Raw genomic sequence first — 18,995 nt, 5'->3', positions numbered from 1 at the left:
AAGTTACAGGGCAAATGATCTTCAGACAGCATGTCATCCAATTTTCTGGACTAGAAGCTGAGAGCTATGGGGCCAGTCACCCTCCATATTAATCTGCCAAATAGCCAATGCACTCCATGAATAAACTAATGAGCATTGATCCACCTAGTTAGAAGTCCTGACTTCTTTTTTTTTTTTTTTAGATTTATTTATTTGGAGAGAGAAATAGAAAGCACAAGTGGGGGAGGGACAGAGAGAGAAGAAAAGAGAGAGAATCCCAAACAGGCTCTTCGTGGAGCCCAATGCAGGGCTCGAACTCATGAACCATGAGACCATGACCTGAGCCAAAGCCAAGAGTTAGACGCTTAACCAGCTGAGTCACCCAGGCACCCCAGAAGTCCTGACTTCTAACTCAGTGGGTCTTTGATGGCTACATCAGTGGTGGTGTTGGGTGAAAGGCAGCAGCAGCCACAAGTGAACAAGCCAGAGCTCCCCACACATCAGCCATCTCCTGTGTGTGGGATGCATCATTCACCTCAGAGCTCCATCACCTGACTTCAAATACAGAAGCCAAGAGTGGATCTAGTGGAAGAAAAGGAGTGGGCAAAAAGTCATTCCTATACTAGGAAGAAGAAGGAAAACTGTTCTCTGTCCTCCCTCCATATCACAAGCCTCCTGCTCCTGGGAAACAATTCGGTTACCATATAAAGTGAATTAAGCTTCGTGGAAGAACCTGAACACCTTAACACTATGAGAGTTTCCGGTAGACATAAACAAAAACAAAAAGCAAAAAAGTATATCGGGAAAAACTGTTTAGAATTTGAGAATGTGCTGTATATGTATATGGGACCAAGATGAGAAGGGAGAAGAATGAAAGCCTCTGATTTGTAACTATAGAGATCAAACCAACCGATGGTTACCAGAGGAGAGGTAGGTGGGGGGATGGGTGAAATAGGCAAAGGGGATTAAAGAGTACACTTATCATGATGAGCACTGAGTAATGTATGAAATTGTTGAATTTCTGTTGAAACTAACAGAACGCTGTATGTTAACTATATTGGAATTGAAATTAAAAACTTTTAAAAAAAATGAATGAATGAAAGCCTCTGGATAGAAGGCAATAGAGCCAAGAGGAACTCAAACATCCAATCTAGAGACAAGGTAGCTATATCCAAAGGTTTATAATTCAACTGAAGCCAAGGATGGGGAGATGCAGAGCTCTTGACTGCCAGGCAGACCAGTCAGGGCACAGATGATTATAAATATGAAAATACTTCTCATAAAACCAGGGACAACATGAACCAGGGCAGACAACAGACCAGGCTGAGGTGTGACTGAAGAGCGCTCAGTAGAAAGACTCAAGAGTCTAACAGAGACTGTCGAGAATGGCAATTGTTTCTCTACCTTTTTGAGACCATTCCCCTGCATCCTCCTCACCCCCTTCCACAAAATGATTTGTCCTTAGTGTAGCTCAATTACTTGTGATTAAGACAAATAAGGGAAATGAGAAAGGCGCCAGTAGCTGTCAAATCTTAAAGTATCTATGAATACTTGGAAAGTTTGTTTAATTAAGAATCCTAAGCCCCACCCCAAGAAATCCTAATGCAGGCAGTTCCGGACCACAATTTGGCAAACACTGAACGACAGAGAGGGCAATAAAAAGGCTAATTTTCCAGCCAGCCCAGCAGCTCCAGATTTGTTTTGACAGCATAAAAGGTACCCTGCACCCTCCACAATCCTCAGAGAGGTTACTGCAAAGGGGTTCTAAAAATCTTGCCCACATTACACTTATGGGAAAGTTAGGGCTCCAATTTAGAATACTCTTCGATCACGGCAGTACCTGAAAGGCCAGTTAATCACAAACTTAGCCAGTGCCCCTACATGCCTACTCATGATTTTTGTTTCTTTTCTTTTTTATTTTTTTTTAAATTTTTTTAACATTTATTTATTTTTTGAGAGAGACAGAGTGCAAATGGGGGAAGGGCAGAGAGAGAGGGAGACAAAGAATCCGAAGCAGGCTCCAGGCTCTGATCTGTCAGCACAGAGCCCGAGGCAAGGCTCGAACTCACAGACCGCGAGATCAGGACCTGAGCCGAAGTCAGACCCTTAACCAACTTAGCCACCCAGGCATCCCAGGATTTTTGGTTTCTTTTAAAAAAACAAAGATTTGTCTTGTTTAAACTCTGCATCTGTAAAACTATGCAAAGGTATCATAAGCCAACATGTTCTGACACTTTTGGTTTTGCTTGTATAAGGTTTTCTCCTAGGTACCTTTATTTTTACATGAAAGACAATCCTGGTGATATGAGAGGAAACAGAGGCCAGCTTGCTGGCTGCTCGTCAAAACTTACCAGAAATAGGGGCGCCTGGGTGGTTCAGTAGGTTAAACGTCGACGTCGGCTCAGGTCGTGATCTCACGGGTCATGAGTTAGAGCCCCGAGTCGGGCTCTGTGCTGACAGGTAAGAGCCTGGAGCCTGCCTCGGATTCTGTTTCCCCCTCTCTCTCTGCCCCTCCCCACTCACGCTCTGTCTCTTCTCTGTCTCTCAAAAATGAATAAACGATAAAAAAAAATAAAAAATTTAAAAATTTAAAAAAAAAACTTACCAGAAATAAAAGCTTAGTAACGTGCAAGGAAACCAGCTGTTGCCTCCATACCAAATCAGCCTGCTGCCATGGCAGTCTCCTTGGAGCTGAAACACACTTTGAAGGTAGGAAAAAATATCTCAGAACAAAGAAAACAAGTCCTTCCAACAGTGAGAAGTGGTAGTCTGCAAAGAAAGAGTCTATTTAATTTTTCAGTCCTAAAAGCAAGTAACTATTGTCCAAATGGCATGGAAAAGTGGCAGAAGTGCAGAAGTATCCTAGAGCCTTAAGCTGAGACTAAAGATGGGTTGGAAGAGAAATTCTGGACACTCCTGAGTTCTTGTCTGAGAAACTCAACCACTGTAGGACCTTGGGTGAATCACTGAACCTCTGAGGCTCATTTTACAAATGTGTCAAATGGGGATAATATCCCCCACCATCTCTCCTCACAGGAAGTGGTAAGGTTTGAACGACAGAAAACATGGAAGAGCTTTCCATAAAATACTAGTCAATAAGCAAATATTTGTACACATTTTTATCACCATGATTGCTACTCTGCTGTTCCTTTAAGGCTTTTAAAAATTGAAAGAGCAAGTCGTCGCTGTATCCATTAAATACCTATTCATTAATCTTTTTTTTTAATGTTTATTTTTGAGAGAGAGAGAGCCAGAGTGGGGGAGGGGCAGAGAGAGAGGGAGACACAGAATCCGAAGCAGGCTCCAGGCTCTGAGCTGTCAGCACGGAGCCCGACACGGGGCTTAAACTCACAGGCCATGAGATCATGACCTCAGCCAAGGTCGAATGCTTAACCAACTGAGCCACCCAGGTGCCCCCTCATTAATTTCTTTTAAAGTTACTGAGCTATGGGACACCCGGGTGGCTCAGTTGGTTGAGCATCCAACTCTTGATTTTGGTTTGGATCATGATCCCAGTGCTGTCGGATGGAGCCCCACATCAGGCTTCGTGCTGAGCGTGGAGCCTGCTTAAGATTATCTCTGCTGTCAGCACAGAGCCAGTTTTAGACCCTCTGTTTCCCTCTCTCTCTCTGACCCTCTCCCACCTCTCTCTCAAAACTAAAAATAAATACTAAAAAAAAAAAAAAAAAAGATTCTCTCCCTCTGTCCCTCTCCCCCACTCATGCTCTCTCTCTCTAAAAAACAAAACAAAAAAAGTTACTATGCTAAAGAAATCTGTTAATATCAATGAAACTGATCAGTATTTGGTAATCAAGTATAGGAGAGGAATGTATTTGTGCCTAAAAAGTCTAAATCTCTGAATCTTTTTTTTTTATTATTTATTTATTTTTATTCTCACATTAGATAACATACAGTGTAGTCTTGGCTTCAGGAATAGGATCTAGTAAAAAGTCTAAATCTCAAATACTATCTTCTATTACCCATTTTTTTCCTAAAACAAAGAAATCACTATGAGGATGTACAATATTTTTAATCATTTCACTTTTTCCATGGAATGATCACACAAACGACTGGTCATCCTATTTACACGACAGAGAATACGAGTAGTAGCAGCAACTAGAAAGAAAAAAAACATGGCAATTTAGCATTGCAGCAAGAAGACTATACATAAAACTATCCTCAGTTCATCTGTACTCTTCTATCCATCAGTATCTTTATCTTAAAAAACTCTCTTACCTTGGGTGCCTGGATGGCTCAGTTGGTTAAGCATCTAACTCTTGATTTCAGCTTGGGTCATGATCTCATGGTTCGTGGGATCAAGCCCTGTGTAGGGCTCTGCACTGGTGGCACAGAGCCTGCTTGGGATTCTTTCTCTCCCTCTCTGTCTGCCCCTCCTGAGTGATGTTCCCAGAAGCCCCTGGGAGGCTGCCCTCCAGGCTGCCTCTGCACCTTTGTTCCCACCAGCTGAGTCATGTGCCCACCAAAGCCAATTGTGTTTGTTCCCAGACCTGTTTATGCCAGCTCTACTTGTTATTGTTAATTATATAATTGAATTAAATATTATGTAAATCCCAGAAATTTGAGAGCAAAAAGAAAGAGTGGTAGTAACTATGGAAACCAAGTTAAATACTTTAGAAAGATCTGGTAAAGGCAAGCACCTAAAAATATTTCTGTCAAATTAAGAATGAGTAAAGGATTGGAGGAAATCTTAAAATTCTAGAATTCTTGACTCAGACTGCTTCACAAGTCTGCATACTTTCCCTACTGAAGAGGTTGGAACGGCAAAGCATGGAAGAGGCAGTATGGGTGCAGCTCACAGAAGAAAGCCCATGAGGAACCTCCATGAGCAGATAAAGACTCAGAGAGAACACCTCAGTCTTCTCAAAAGACTGGTGAGTGTGCACAGAAATTTTTTAATCTCTTTTTGACTCTCTGTTTTAACTGACTCCACATATTTAAAGACCCCAATAATAAAACATTTAAAAAAAAAAACACCTTTTGGCTTTTATTCCAAAAAGACAAGTGTCAAAAACCAGGGGGAAGACTCTTTTTTTATTTAGTGTTTATTTATTTTGGGAGAGAGAGATTTTATCTCAATGTTTTGCAAATAGATAAAGGAAAAGCCAGCCAAATTGAAAAGAACTTGAATGAAATACAAACACAAAACTACAAATTAAAGGAAAGCACAGGACACAAAGAAGAGCAAGAGAAAGGCATGGAACTAAAACCACACTGGACAGAGAAAAGGCTAACCCAATACTCTGAAACACCAGAACTGGTGAAATGAAAAATAAACATGAGAAAATTAAGCAGAAGTTAGAACTTGGCTCTTTAAAAACTGCCTCCTGATGAAAGAAACTGCTCATAATGTGATATTTAGGCATTTTATTTCATCCATAATTTTAGGAAAAGTAATACATACACATCATACAATATTCAGACAATTAATGAGTAAATAATGAAAAGCAAGTCTCCCTCACACACTTTTCCTTCAGCCACCCGTTCGCCCCCAGAGGCAACTACTGTTACTAGCTTCTGTTTCCTTCCAGGGACAGTACATGCATACAAGCATAGATATATTTAAATAATAATATAATCTTAAGCATTAAACTTGGGATAGACAGATACAAGTATTTCTAATAGATCAATGTATAAGTCTCCCAGAAAGTCTCAATCCACTCTTGCAAAATTACCTCACAATTCCACAGGTACCATTTTTGGGAAATGAATTCCATCCAAAGTCCTATTTTCACAGTGTAAAAATAGGGATGGTGCTACTTCCCAAAAAGCAAGTCAAGTCAGAGGTCTCTAAGAGTATTTACATTAAATACAAAGCTGGCTAGATGACAGATCTGATCTGTTAGGGCAATTCACCTCTTCCTGATGCCATGGCCTTTTTAAAAACTGGCATACCACACATACAATGTGGTAATCGGTGTGGGAATTCAAAAGGGAAAAGAAAGCGGGAACAGTAGAGGAGACTCCTATGGGTCTCATACCTCAGGCTTTTCTTGCTCAAGTCCAGACTTTGCATCACCCATCTCTGGAAGGCTTTGGAACCTGATTAGTTGTTCAGAGCAGACCCTTCTCTCAGGCAAATTCACCTTATTGTAACTCATAAGATCTATGTGTATGATTGGGGCGGGGGGGAGGGGTGGGCGTTGGGTGTGTATGTATGTGAACACATACACTTACAGAATGCCAAAGTATTCATTTACAGGGAGAACTCTGTCAAGGAGCCATAAACACTCAACATGGAGGCAAGTGCATTTTCCTTCTGTGGGCACATACATGAAAATCAAATAACCGAACTACAGAAAAACTGCCATTTCCACCTATCCAAATCCATTCCTCTTTATTCTGATTACAAAATTTCATTTCTGAGAACTGTTCATTCCCCATTAACAGAACTTATGGTTTAAATGGTTGGGTGGGCACATGTCCCAGGAGTGGCCAGTCCCAGAGCTGAACCTGTCCCAGTAGTTGACAGGATTGTTAAACTGTGAGCAGGGAGATGCAGAAAGCTCCCTCAAAATGAGAGAGCTTTGACTGAAAATGAAGGCAAGAGATGGAGAGAGACGTTGCTTCATAATACCATTTAACAATGAAGCCAAGCCATGCCTGCGACCAGGATACCCAATGAACTTTTCACTTATGAGAGAAAATAAACTCCTTTCTTAACTCACTTTGAGCTGGGATTCTATCTCCTGTAAACAAAAAGAAGTCCTTTCTTCTTGTTTATATAAGTGCTTTCACAGAGAAAATGGAATTCGACTAAGGAAGGTTTATAATATGATTTGAATGCTTAATCAACATCAAAGTAGCTTAATGCATTAGTATCCACACCAAGGCAATCCAACACTCATCCTTGGGCATCCTTCTGTCCTTCAACATCTGACCAGAGCCACTTGCACAGACACACTGTTTCTTAAACCATGCTCATTATGTTCAATCCGCCTGGCAAGCCTGTCTCTGCTCCATTTAACCAGCTCTCAGAGGGCAATCACATATCCCTTGTTCCCAAGTTCTTATGGGGATGCATCACTGGATCTCAAGTACCGAGAATAATCGAAAACCACTTAATAGATTAAATTCTATGGCACCCAAGAGAACTTGTAACGCATTCAAATTAAATGTTGTGAATTTCTTCCAGTGAATTCTAGCATCAAAAAATCATTCACTGTAGCAAAATGACGTACTCAACAGTTTCCGACTATGGGAATATATCAATGATATTTTCCACTAAGGTGAACACATAGCTCTGATACTTTGATTAAGGTCGGTTCTTTAAACCCACATTATTTCAATTACAAGGAGTTGTTTATGCTCACTCCAATTTGTAGGACAAGACACAAGTATACATCTTTGTAAGCTAAGCTCCAATCGGAGCACCTGTTAGGCAAATAATGGCTGCAGTGTACCACTTTTTTCCTCCTTTCAGGCACAAATCCTGTGTGTGGTTACATTCTTTGAGTGCCTCCCCCAGCACCACTTCCCAGCCCCTTGTCCCAATTAACCCATGCCATGGAGAGAAGCAAACAGTTTCTCTCTCCTCAAACCATTATCATCATTTGCTTCTGTGTCGCCCCCACTAGACTCAGCTCTTTGGATGACTTGATCACTAGTCTAGCACAGTGTCTGACAGACACTTTAAACATCAGTTGTGTGGATTTAACCACACTTGTCGACAACTTACCAGAATATCTGGTCTGTGACTTTTATGTCACTGTTCAGTTTCAAGCATCAAGGAAAGTACTGGAGAGGAGTCTTAGAAACTTGGTGTCTGCCCTCCCTCCAAGAACAAGGGGTCCTGAAACAGGTTCTTTTGAACAAATTTTCAACCTTTGTAAAATATATCCTGCAACCCTGGCTACAGCTCTCTGGCCGAGGGTTGGTGCTTGACCTAAACGTGTCAGATAGAGACTGGACACGAGGAAGGCCACTGGCCTCCAAGGTGGCCAGGCATGAGAGCTGAACCCCAGGAGGGACAAAGTGTACTGAATAGTGATGAAGCAACTCGGTAAGATCCCTTCTCAGAGTGTGTGAATGCAACTCTGACAGGGAAAGCTGTCAGAGAATAGCACAGAAAAAAAAATCAAAAGAAAGTAAAAGCTGAAACTCTAAAGCAAGAGAAGCCAAGAATAATTCAAATCTTGAGGTCTGTAGGGGGAAGGAAGCATTTAAGACTACAGAGAAGACACAGCAAGAAGCGGAGACAAGTAACAGGAAAGAACTCCAGCCACTATAATGTGGTCTCAAATTTCCTTTACAATACAACATGAGGTCGGTGGATGAAAAGGCCACATTAAGAGACAGCTACTGTAAGTTTTTCAGTTATCTTTACCTCTACTAAAGAGCTGAGGTTGTCAATTATCAAAATGGACATTAGAAGTAGGCTTTTATTGTTGAAATCAGAGACATTTAAGACTTCTGAGTTGGCAGGTTGCCTGGGTGGCTCAGTCAGTTAAGCGTCTGGCTCTTGATTTCAGCTCAGGTTATGATCTCATGATTCGGGAGTTGGAGCCCCATGTCGGGCTCTGCACTGTCAGCACAGAGCCTGCTTGGGATTCTCTCTCCCTCTCTCTCTGCCCCTCCCCACCACACATGCACAAGTGCATGTGATCTCGCTCTCTCTCAAAATAAATAAATAAGCTTAAAAAAAGGATTGTGAGTTGGGTATAAAAACTTCAGGGGTACCCCACCATTTCATGAAGGGGTATAATCTCACCAGGCCGTTCTCAGGAACAGGCCCCAGGCTGGATTCTGCACTCAAGCACAGTTTACTTAGATGATCTTAGTTGTCCAATGCCAACTCTAAGTTTAATTGAATCCTGCCTCTACAACATTGTGATATTTGCCTCAAGTGAATCTCTTAAGCAAACCAAGGAACATCCAAAGGGCAAAAATACAGACTTTATTAAACTTATAAAATAAGTTGTAGGTATATTTGTATGCCCTCTTACAAATGTACATTTGGCTTTCATATCTAGAGATGGAGGAACTGGTGGGAGACCTGGAGCCCTTACCTTCCTCTAACTACTGGGATATGTTCATTGGGGCTTTAGACTCGGGTGTGATTACACAAAAACCAAAAAGTAAATGGTTTGAACAAGAGCCATATTTATATCTTAATATTTAACAGTCCAGATGTAACCAGTCCACACTGGAAAATCTTCCACTTCCAGTTCCAGATAGCTCTTTCAAGTATCACCATCCCCTAGTCAGTTGGAAGGCAGAAAGAGGAATGGAGGGTACACTCCTTCCCCATTGGCCAGATTTTACCACATGATCATGCCTAGCTTCAAGGGCAGCAAGGAAATTAATCCCTACACTAGCAACCAAAGGAAAACTAAGTGAAATTATACTCTCATACATCAATTGGGGGCCTTCTTCCCTGTGCAGCTCCCATCACCTGAGGAAACTTGAGTGAGATCTGTTCTCCACAGTATGTATGAATTTAATATAAGCATGAAACTCACTGCTTAAATAACACCAATAAGAAATCCACTATGAAGTCACTACATAAAACTGACAAATGTTTACAAAAAGAGAAAAAAAATAGTAAAAGACCTGAAAGATAATTAGGTAACTATTATATGAAGGAAAATCTGGATGATCTGAGAATAAACCACACCCTTGCTCCTAACCTTCTTCAATCACCTGAGAGACTCCTAAATCACATGGGAAAAGTAGCTCTCCTGCCCTGCACTGAAAAACCCACACAGGTCATTGTAATAACTAAAGGCACTGATTAAATGACAAAGTAAAATCTTCCTCAGCCTTTAAATTGCACTACTTGGTTAGAGCTGCCATAACAAATACCGCAAACTGGGTGGCTTAAACAACAACTTTATCATCTCACAGAGATGGAGGCGAGTCCACAGTCCAGATGTCAGAAGGGTTGGTTCTGTGAGGGAAGGATCTAGGCCTCTTACCTTGGTTTGTAGATGTCTCTTCACAATGTCTTCCCTTTACGTGTGGCTGAGCTTGAAACTTCACCTTTTTAGAAGGACATCAGTCACACTGTATGAGGGCCCCCCCTTAATCACCTCATTTCAACTTGATTACTTCTGTAAAGACCTCAACTCAGAATAAGTTCACTTTCTGAGGTATTTGTGGTTAAACTTCAACATATGAATTTGCTGGGGGCAGTGGGGAGAGATTGGGGCACTACTCTAAAACTTACTCTTATAGTTTTTGTTCCTTACAAAAAAGGGGTTTTTTCCTTACCCAAAAAAAAAAAAAAAAAAAAGCCTTTTGTGCTTTTGTGTCTATGAAGACAGATTATAACACAAGCAACTTTCTTCATTGTTACCTCTGCGTCTTCCCAGAAAAACTGAACAAGAAATGATACTCATTGCAAAGCATATTTACTAAACAACTTGATCGTTTTAGGCAATGCTATAATATTCAAGGTTGTACTGGCCCACAGACCATTTCTCACAAGATACGTGAACCAGCAGGAAAAAATGAGAGAGGGGATGGTTCAGTGGTTTGAGAGGACAGTCATTCGTCAGGGTCTAGTTGACAGATTTCAAAGGACCTCAAAGGAAAGACAACATTGTAACTTGCTGGGCTATGCTAACAATACAGACTTGCCCAATTCTTGGGTTTTCAATGATCAGAGACTTGCTCCTTGGTCACTTCTATTTGAGATTTACTTAACTTAATGGTGTCAGTACTCTGACCTTGCCTATCTGCTTACCTTTGTGAACTGGATTTCAGTCTGCAATCTCAGGCTGATATCTGACACTAGTTTGGTTAACTCATCTAATTGTTAATGCCCCGGACCTGCAGAGGTAGACTGGCCTTCCATCCTTCACTTGTATTAGATCCTAAAACCTGCTTTTAAGTCTCCATTCAGATTTCATTCCTGGTCCTGACAAGCAGCTTTATTTTCCAATCCCAACTTAAATTCCAGTCCTAATGGCGACGTGACTCAGGGCCCTACAAATGAATCACAACTGGGAAGCTGTTTTTTTCTGTCACTCTGGATGTATCTCTGTGAAGTAGAAATGAGCTAAATAAAAAAGGAAATTAAGAAATTACAACAGATATGAAATATTCACAAAAGTTCTTTAAATAATAAAATAGCTTCTCCCTTCAAATTTATTATTTATTTTTAGTCTCTACAAAATTATTAGGAAGAAAGGGAAAGTCACTCTTATTTCTAACCCTCGAGGATAATCACTGTTAACATTTTGGCACATATCCTTCCAGTCTATTCTTTTCTACTCATAAATACATAGGTAAATAGATTTAAAAATGAGATCATGTTATAATTTTTATTATTTTGTGATTTACTTTATTGTCTTAAAAAAATATACTACAAAGACTATCTTCTGGTAACATTTTTTCTTTATATCATCACTTTTAATGGCAAAATAGAATTCCATTGTAAGAATGTACCAGACAGACAGACCTAATAGGCCTCTAAGTAAACTTTTTTGTAAAGGTATATGTTTGATGAATGAGAACATTCCATTCTGATTTTCTGCCTTGGTAATCTGTTGCAGTTTACGACCAAATACAGTCAACTACAAGATGCTAAAGGAACCTTAATTACACCCCAAAAGATTAATGACTGAAAAGAATTTCTAATAAGATCAATAAAGATTTTAAATCCTTCATGCCTTATTGCTAGCATGTAAGCAAGACCGTGCTAAACATTCAAACTTCTGATTAGGATAAAATGTAAAAATGTGTCTTTTTGCCCAGTATTTTTATTGCCATTGTCTCCATACTAGAAAATTCAATGAAATCCAAATGTTCCTCCTATCTCCATCACAACAGACCAGGTAAACAGCTTTATCTGCTTAATATGTTAAGAAAGAGGCAAAGAAATGCAATGCCTTGGGGACCAAAAAAAAAAAGTTTCACAATGAAAACAATACAAAACACGCCCACCTCATTTTATTAGGAAGAAATACACTAACTCTTACAGCCAAGCACAGGGGCAGGAAAAACAGTAATTAGATACTATTTTTCACAAGCATTTTTGTAGGACACCTTAAAAGAACAAAAAATTTCAAGCTACACAAAGTGGCAGACTATAGAAATCACAACTATTTTGAATCACTCCACTCTAGGAAGTGGAAAGACTAAGAATTTGTAGACACCACCAAGCAGAAGTTGGCTTGTTTACCACTAGAACTCTATTCCAAATGGTAATTCAGAACAAATGCTTGAATTTAATATGCTTCTTTACAAATGTGTAATTTTCCCCCAAACGATGTAAAGATGTGTTTCGCTGCTATACTATACAGTTTCAAGACATCCAAATATAGTTAGTGTCTGATAATTTTGTTTAAATGGTAAACATGATTATAAATTTCTTTTAAACTCAGATGTATAATAATTACTCCCTGATTTGTGAGAGAATCAACATGAATTGAAAATTACAGTAAATTTTGAGAAAATGTGATTTTATTTAATCATATATTCTTTCCATAAGACATTACAGTCTGACTTCACGATCGAAATCTTGCCGGAAACTCTCTTCTCCATGGTCATCAGTGACTTCCTTCATGCCACATGCAATACTTCTCATTCTTGAATTTTCTTATACTAGTATGTCTTACTGTTGAATATTGCTCTTTCTTAACATTCTCTACTTTCCAGCTTTTCTAACAATATACCATCCTAAATCACTTCTCTCCCTCTCTTCCCAATCTCTGTTAACTCAAACATTACCTAGAGCCTAGTAGGAGATGGGCACAACACTGTATCCTATAGATAAAGAAGGATCAAGACGTGTCTGGTCCTTGAGGAGAGAGATGCAAGTAACTAACATTTCAGCCCAAAATGATCAGAATTGTAAGGTATGACCAAGTTGGTGTAAGACTATCAGTGAGGGATATTTTAAGTTGTAAATCAGAATTGAGGATTTATGGTGAAAGCAGGCTTCCTGGAGCATGTGATGCTGACCAACTAGGTTTGTGCCAGACACATTTATATTCCCCCAAAGTAGTCCTCAGGCCTCAGCTGCCTGGAAATCCTTCTAGATTTTCCCTAGGGCAGCTCTCTGGTCCACTTACATGACAACTATTTCTGACTTTCTCCATTCTCCTCAAAATTTCCAGACAGCCTCTGTTTGCGTCAGACACAGAAGATGACCTAACCTTCAACTTCGGAGAAACCAGAAATACAGTCCACTAGAAGAAAAATCTTACTATTTCAAGATGAAGCATACAGTACAGAGGATGGTACAAAGGAGTTATTTTAGATTTTCTTAAATCCCAGCTCCTACCATGATCACTTTGGGAGGCTCAGGGAAGTCCTTCCTCTCCTGTTTCCCTATGGTTCCTTACATGTCTTCACTTGTCAACCAGAGCCCCAGGCTCATCTGCTCCTCCTCTGCTACTGGCCAAGAGTCTCCTCCCATTTGGTTCCACTAGATTTTCCTTCAGTGGAACAAGGTGGAGGAGAGAATGGCAGTGAAGGTGAAGATCCTTCCTCTTCAGAGAATCAGGAGAAACGAACTTCCAGATCCAGCTTGAGAGTGAAGTCTCCAGGACCGCCACCCCCTCAACATAAACCTAGATCCAAAAACACCTCCAAATTTCCAACCCACCTTACCACACCTGTTCCCATTACCTAACCTGGTCAAGGCCATAGAAGAAAAATGGCTGTGTTCCAAACCCCAGAAAGACTGGGTATGGTGGGCACAAAGGGAAGAAAATCCAATCCTTTCTCACAAGCCATTATGTTTTACTATAGCTGCTTTCTAGGAGCCAAATTTAGATACACTAGAAGCTAACAATTGTTTTTGCAAGTCATTAGAAAATAGATTTCACAGGCAAACAACAGTTCTCCAGAAACATCATTTTGTTCAAATTCTGCTCACAGTATGGATTACATGCAGTAATTATAAAACCTGCAAGAGGTTTTAGAATCCAGTTAATCAAAGTTGTGGGTTAGCCAACAAAAGTCAAAAACTTAAGTCTGTAACTCCCCTATAACCTGAAGGTACTTAGACTCTTTCAAGTTCATTCATTTCTTCAGCAAATATGTGTAAGTCATGTATCACACACCCAATACAGCACTAGGCTCTGAGCACACAGTGGAGAATAAAATAAATGTGCCCACTGCTTAAAGACTACTGAGGAGACAGATAAAAAAAACAAGTAAACAAGTAAATAGAGCATTACAAATGGTAATAGGTGTTTGCATCACATCCTGCAACAAAATTATACTCCCAGGCACTACCCAATTGCCATAGTCTCCTTAGCAGAATGAAGCAGTGACCAAGAAAACATGGTAGAAAATTGCACAAAATTGTTGGTCTAGGGGACATATGCATTTAAACTCTGATTTGCAAAACAACTGTCTGGAGAAGCCTTCAGGCTGATGACTCACTAGACCAAAAGAGACTCTTCCAGAGCTTTATATTTAATCAAATTGATACCCCACAGACTGCATGAGTTTTTCACCAAAGACACTATTAACTTGAGCCATCAACAATATTCAACCCATGCAAGCCTCAAAACACATTTATATGCTAGTGTCATTTTCACAAAACCAATAAGATCTCTACCGTCACTAACCTCAGGATCTCATTCAAATGACCCAGCCCTAAGTGCCACAGAAGACAAAAAGCTGTTCACCTGGTAGGTTATCTCCCAGACATCTGAGATGTGAATAAAGAGATTTTTTTTTTTAAGATTTCTGAATTACAATGACAGAAAATAAGCAACCCCTGATTTACACTCATTGGCTCATTGACTTCTCTGTGACATTTTCAAGGTCCTGGAAATCTGACAGAAACATCTCCTAACTGACCCTCATTTGAAGCCCTGAGACCTAAATTGAAGAAGGGGAGCAGGTGATCATATAGGAGAATTCCTTCCCTACCAAAAAATATCTGCACTTCCCCCACCCCTTCCCTGCCCAAATCTGGGCTTTGCACAAAAAGAAAGCAAACCACTCTCTTGTGCTGCTTTCTAAAGCAGCAGGGAGCTGCCCCCCATATGCCAAAACTTCTTTTCTTGTACCAAATCCACTTTAGTTCCCGCCAACTACACTTCCCAGTGTGCAGTGCACAAATAAGAAGTCAATTGCTGGCGTTTAGCCTAGAAGAACAATAAGCAGTAGATTCTGTGGTGTGCAAAACTGCTGGCTTGGAAATTACCTGTAAGTTTCTCAGATCATCCAGGAATAAATTCTCACCTTCATAAAAAGATAACAAGAACACAACATCAGAAAATCTCTGCTTTAGACAACAGATCTATACACAATAGAGCCCACAGTAACACAACGCACAGCACTTAGCCCTCTAACTTAAAAGGCCAAACGAGGATTACAAAACCTATAATGTAAGCCTAGAATAAGGACACCAAGAATAAGGATAAATAAGGCCTACAAGAATAAGGATAAATAAGGCCTACATCAAGAATGAACAGATTTCCCCTCACGTAGGATTAAGTAAAGAAAAAAATATCAATATGGGTCCTATCAAAACAGCTTACTGCAGGGGTGCCTGGGTGACTCAGTCAGTTAAGCATCGGACTCTTGACTTCAGCTCAGGTCATGATCTCATGGTCTGTGTGTTCAAGCTCCACACTTACAGCATGGGACCTGCTTGGGATTCTCTCTCTCTCACTCTCTGCCTCTCTCTCTCTCTCTGCCCACTAGCACACACTGGCACATACCCTCTCTCAAAATAATTAAGCTTAAAAAAAAATCTAACTACATAAAAGACTTGAGGTATATATAAAATTTTATTAGATGATAAGAGTGCACTTCAGATCCATGGAAAAAAGAAGGATTCAATAATAAAATAATAGTAATAAGCACATCTCCTAGCCTTCTTCATGAAAAATAATTCTACACATTGCAACCACTCAAACATGATTAATTCACCAAAGCCCTTTTCATCACAAGTTAACGTTACTGCTTTACGCATATCCTCACTTTTTCCTGACTCCGACTACATGTTGGCATATCCTCTGTGTAAAATGGAATATTCTCAGTTTTCTGGACATGTAATCCCTCCTGGCTATGATCTAGCTGATGAATCTGCCAGGCTGAAAACACTGTGCCTTTGAAGGCCAAGGACTGCCATAGTGATGATAACAAAAAATGATGCTTACCTGGCTAAGAATCACTTGGAAATATATTTGATGAACAAAACTATCAGAAGCTACTTAAATCCCTACTTAGTTTAGCTGAGGCAGGTACTGAGGAAAAAAAAAAAAACTGGTAAGGAATTATTTAATATACAAAATGTATATCATAATGTGTATTTAATATTCGATGGTTACCTACTCTATGCCAGCACAGTATTAGGCTATTAATATATTATCTCATTAGAGTCTCACAACAACCCTGGAAGAAATCAATTAACCTTATTTTTATAATTATCTAACTCAAAAATCAGAGGTTAAATAACTGCTACTAAGTCAAAAACTAAAAAGCAGAAGAGATGGAATTCAAATCCACATCCCACGAATTCCAAATGCAATACTCTTTTTCACACCACCATACTGCTGCCCTCGGTCAGCTCCTCACACCCGTGGGTCCCGATGGACCTCCCACCGGACTGAGCCAGTAGGGTGCACCTGCAGTCTGGCACTGGCTTAAGGCATTTGCTTCAACAGCACATTAATTAACCTGTCAGAGGCATATCTCACCCACCTTCCCCTCAGAAATATCTAGAGACTTGAGGGAGATTCATGAGGTGAGGTGGCTCAGTTTCTTCACCATCACCCCCATCACCTCCAGATCTAAGTGAAACATCTAAAAAGCTGGGGAAACCTGACTTATATCAAGGTGCCATCAACATTACTAAAGCCAATGCTGGGTTAACGTGAAAGACAAACACCTAATGTTCGGCTGAGTACTACGCACAGGGTAATGCAGTAAATCAGCACCTATGCCCGACCCCTCGAGTGCCGTGGAACAAACAGGCTATCCAGCAAACAACAGAGGCAGCCTAAAGCCTTTCTCTGTAAGTTTTCCTTACAAGTTGAAGCAGGACTTCAAAATTTTAGCCCCGTGGTATCATCAAAATACAAAGAATATGTCAAGCAAGGAATGGGAGGGGAGTATTTGTGCATGCTAGCCTATGACTAGCAAAATCACTTTTTGAAAATAATATTCTTGGCATTTTGGAAACATCTCTTTAAGTCTTCTTGGGAGGAGCGATGTGGGAAGGTTGATCTCTAACTACTATATTGAGCCAAGAGCTTACACCATATATGGGAAATGCTTTCACTCAAGAAGGATCTTCCAAAATATGCTACTTAATATCTGCAGGTACTTCACACAACAAGCCTTTATCACCCAACTAGTTAATGTGCAGAGAAGGACAGGCTCACAAAAAATGATTTTCAGTGCTTCCCAAATCTAATTTGTATGTGAACCACCTGGAGAGAGTGTTCAAATGAAGATTCTGATTCAACAGGCTAGAACAGAGCCCCAGATTCTGCATTTCTAACAAGCACCCAAGTGACCTTGATGTGCAGAGAACAGCCAGAAGAGCCCTTAGCAGCAAAGATCTCAGCCTCCATTTCTTCACTAACATGCCAGTGTTCCTCACACTGGCCCCAGCAAACTGAGCTTTACACAAATTATGTATTGTGCCTTCATATTTTGGATAACCTAAAAAACATACATTGTACTAGTTCAATGACAAAAGACTTCTCATTTGCAGAAACAATTGACAGGCATTTCCAGAAAATAGGTTTTATTTAAGAGAGCTTTCTCAAAACAGAGTCTGCAGACATTTTCTTGGTGGGCACTCAAGAATAATCTTCCAGGGGCGCCTGGGTGGCTTGGTCGGTTAAGCGTCCGACTTCGGCTCAGGTCATGATCTCACGGTCCATGAGTTCGAGCCCCACGTCAGGCTCTGTGCTGACAGCTCAGAGCCTGGAGCCTGCTTCCGATTCTGTGTCTCCCTCTCTCTCTGACCCTCCCCCATTCATGCTTTGTCTCTCTCTGTCTCAAAAATAAATAAACGTTAAAAAAAAAAAAAAGAATAATCTTCCATAAAAGAGGGCCATACAATGACTTCTTGATCAGTTTTACCTTATTCAGGAGTACAACCAACATCCAGTTGCAGGAAAAGGACTGCCCTCAGAATGGAGCCAAGGCTAGGAGGAAGGGGAAATTCTGAAAATCACAGAGCTTGATTTCATGTCCTCCAAACCTCTGAAATGGATTACTGAATAAGCAGTCTGTGAGAACTTAGGGCAGATAAAAAAAAAAACAGGCATTCACTAGAAAACAGCATGGTTTCACTGAGAATTAGTGATGCCAAATCCTTTACTTCCTTTCTGACAGGCTTGTAAGAACGGTGGACTAGGACAATGCTTCAGACATCTAGATACCTACATTTCAACAAGGCAGTGGTAAAACAGAATATCCAGCAGGTGGGTGAAATAACCTCAGTCTAGGAACAGACCCCTTTAAGACCGCTTCCTTCCTCCCACCAGCCCACCCTCCATCCACCAATTCCTCTCAACCTCCAACCGATTAGAGACAACCCAAGTCATATGTACTGAAATAAATTCTTACACATACTCATATAAGAACTCTACAAAAGAGGGATTCAATTTCAGTATACTTGACAGCAATTTCTCTTGATAAGGCCCCAGTAATTAAAATGTAATGACTTGTCCCTGTATAAGTTATTTAAACTGCTTTCAAATGGCAATTTCTGTGGTTAATGCTTAAAGAGAGGTTGGTAATAGAGGAGGTAAAGTGGATGTCAGAGAAGCAGTAGGGGTTTTTCCAATTAAAATTTGGGAAAGATAATGGAAAACGAGCTCCAGTATACACTGTATTTACAAAGTGTGTGGTAGGAAGGAAGGACAGAGCAGAGATGTATGTGAGGAGGGCTGTCCCAAAGCTTTTTTACCATCTTAAGCATCCACATTATTCTGCCTCTCTGGGATCAGAGAGGGTCCCAGGAGATAGCACACAGGAGTGTTTATTTTGAATCATAAATCAGAAAAGGACTAGCTTTGAGAAATAAAAATTGGCCTCTTGATATGCTTGTAATCTTCAATGAGCCA

The 18,995-nt window shown here is 40.3% G+C and overlaps 1 protein-coding gene across 3 annotated transcripts in view; it reads right to left on the bottom strand.

Moving 5' to 3' along the window:
* HECW2 (HECT, C2 and WW domain containing E3 ubiquitin protein ligase 2) overlaps positions 1–18,995 on the bottom strand; it is a 370,790-nt gene that overhangs the window by 324,647 nt on the left and 27,148 nt on the right. Inside the window, exon 1 of one of the 3 annotated variants that reach the window (XM_049615926.1) lies at positions 2,585–2,676. The exons of the other annotated variants lie outside the window; for them this stretch is intronic. The gene's annotated coding sequence lies outside the window, so the exon portion shown is untranslated. Of the gene's footprint in view, positions 1–2,584; positions 2,677–18,995 lie in introns of those variants that run through there. 3 annotated transcript variants of the gene reach the window in all.

This window comes from Panthera uncia, assembly GCF_023721935.1.
Source record: "Panthera uncia isolate 11264 chromosome C1 unlocalized genomic scaffold, Puncia_PCG_1.0 HiC_scaffold_3, whole genome shotgun sequence".
Classification (NCBI taxonomy): domain Eukaryota; kingdom Metazoa; phylum Chordata; class Mammalia; order Carnivora; family Felidae; genus Panthera; species Panthera uncia.
This window is presented reverse-complemented; position numbering and strand designations above follow the sequence as displayed.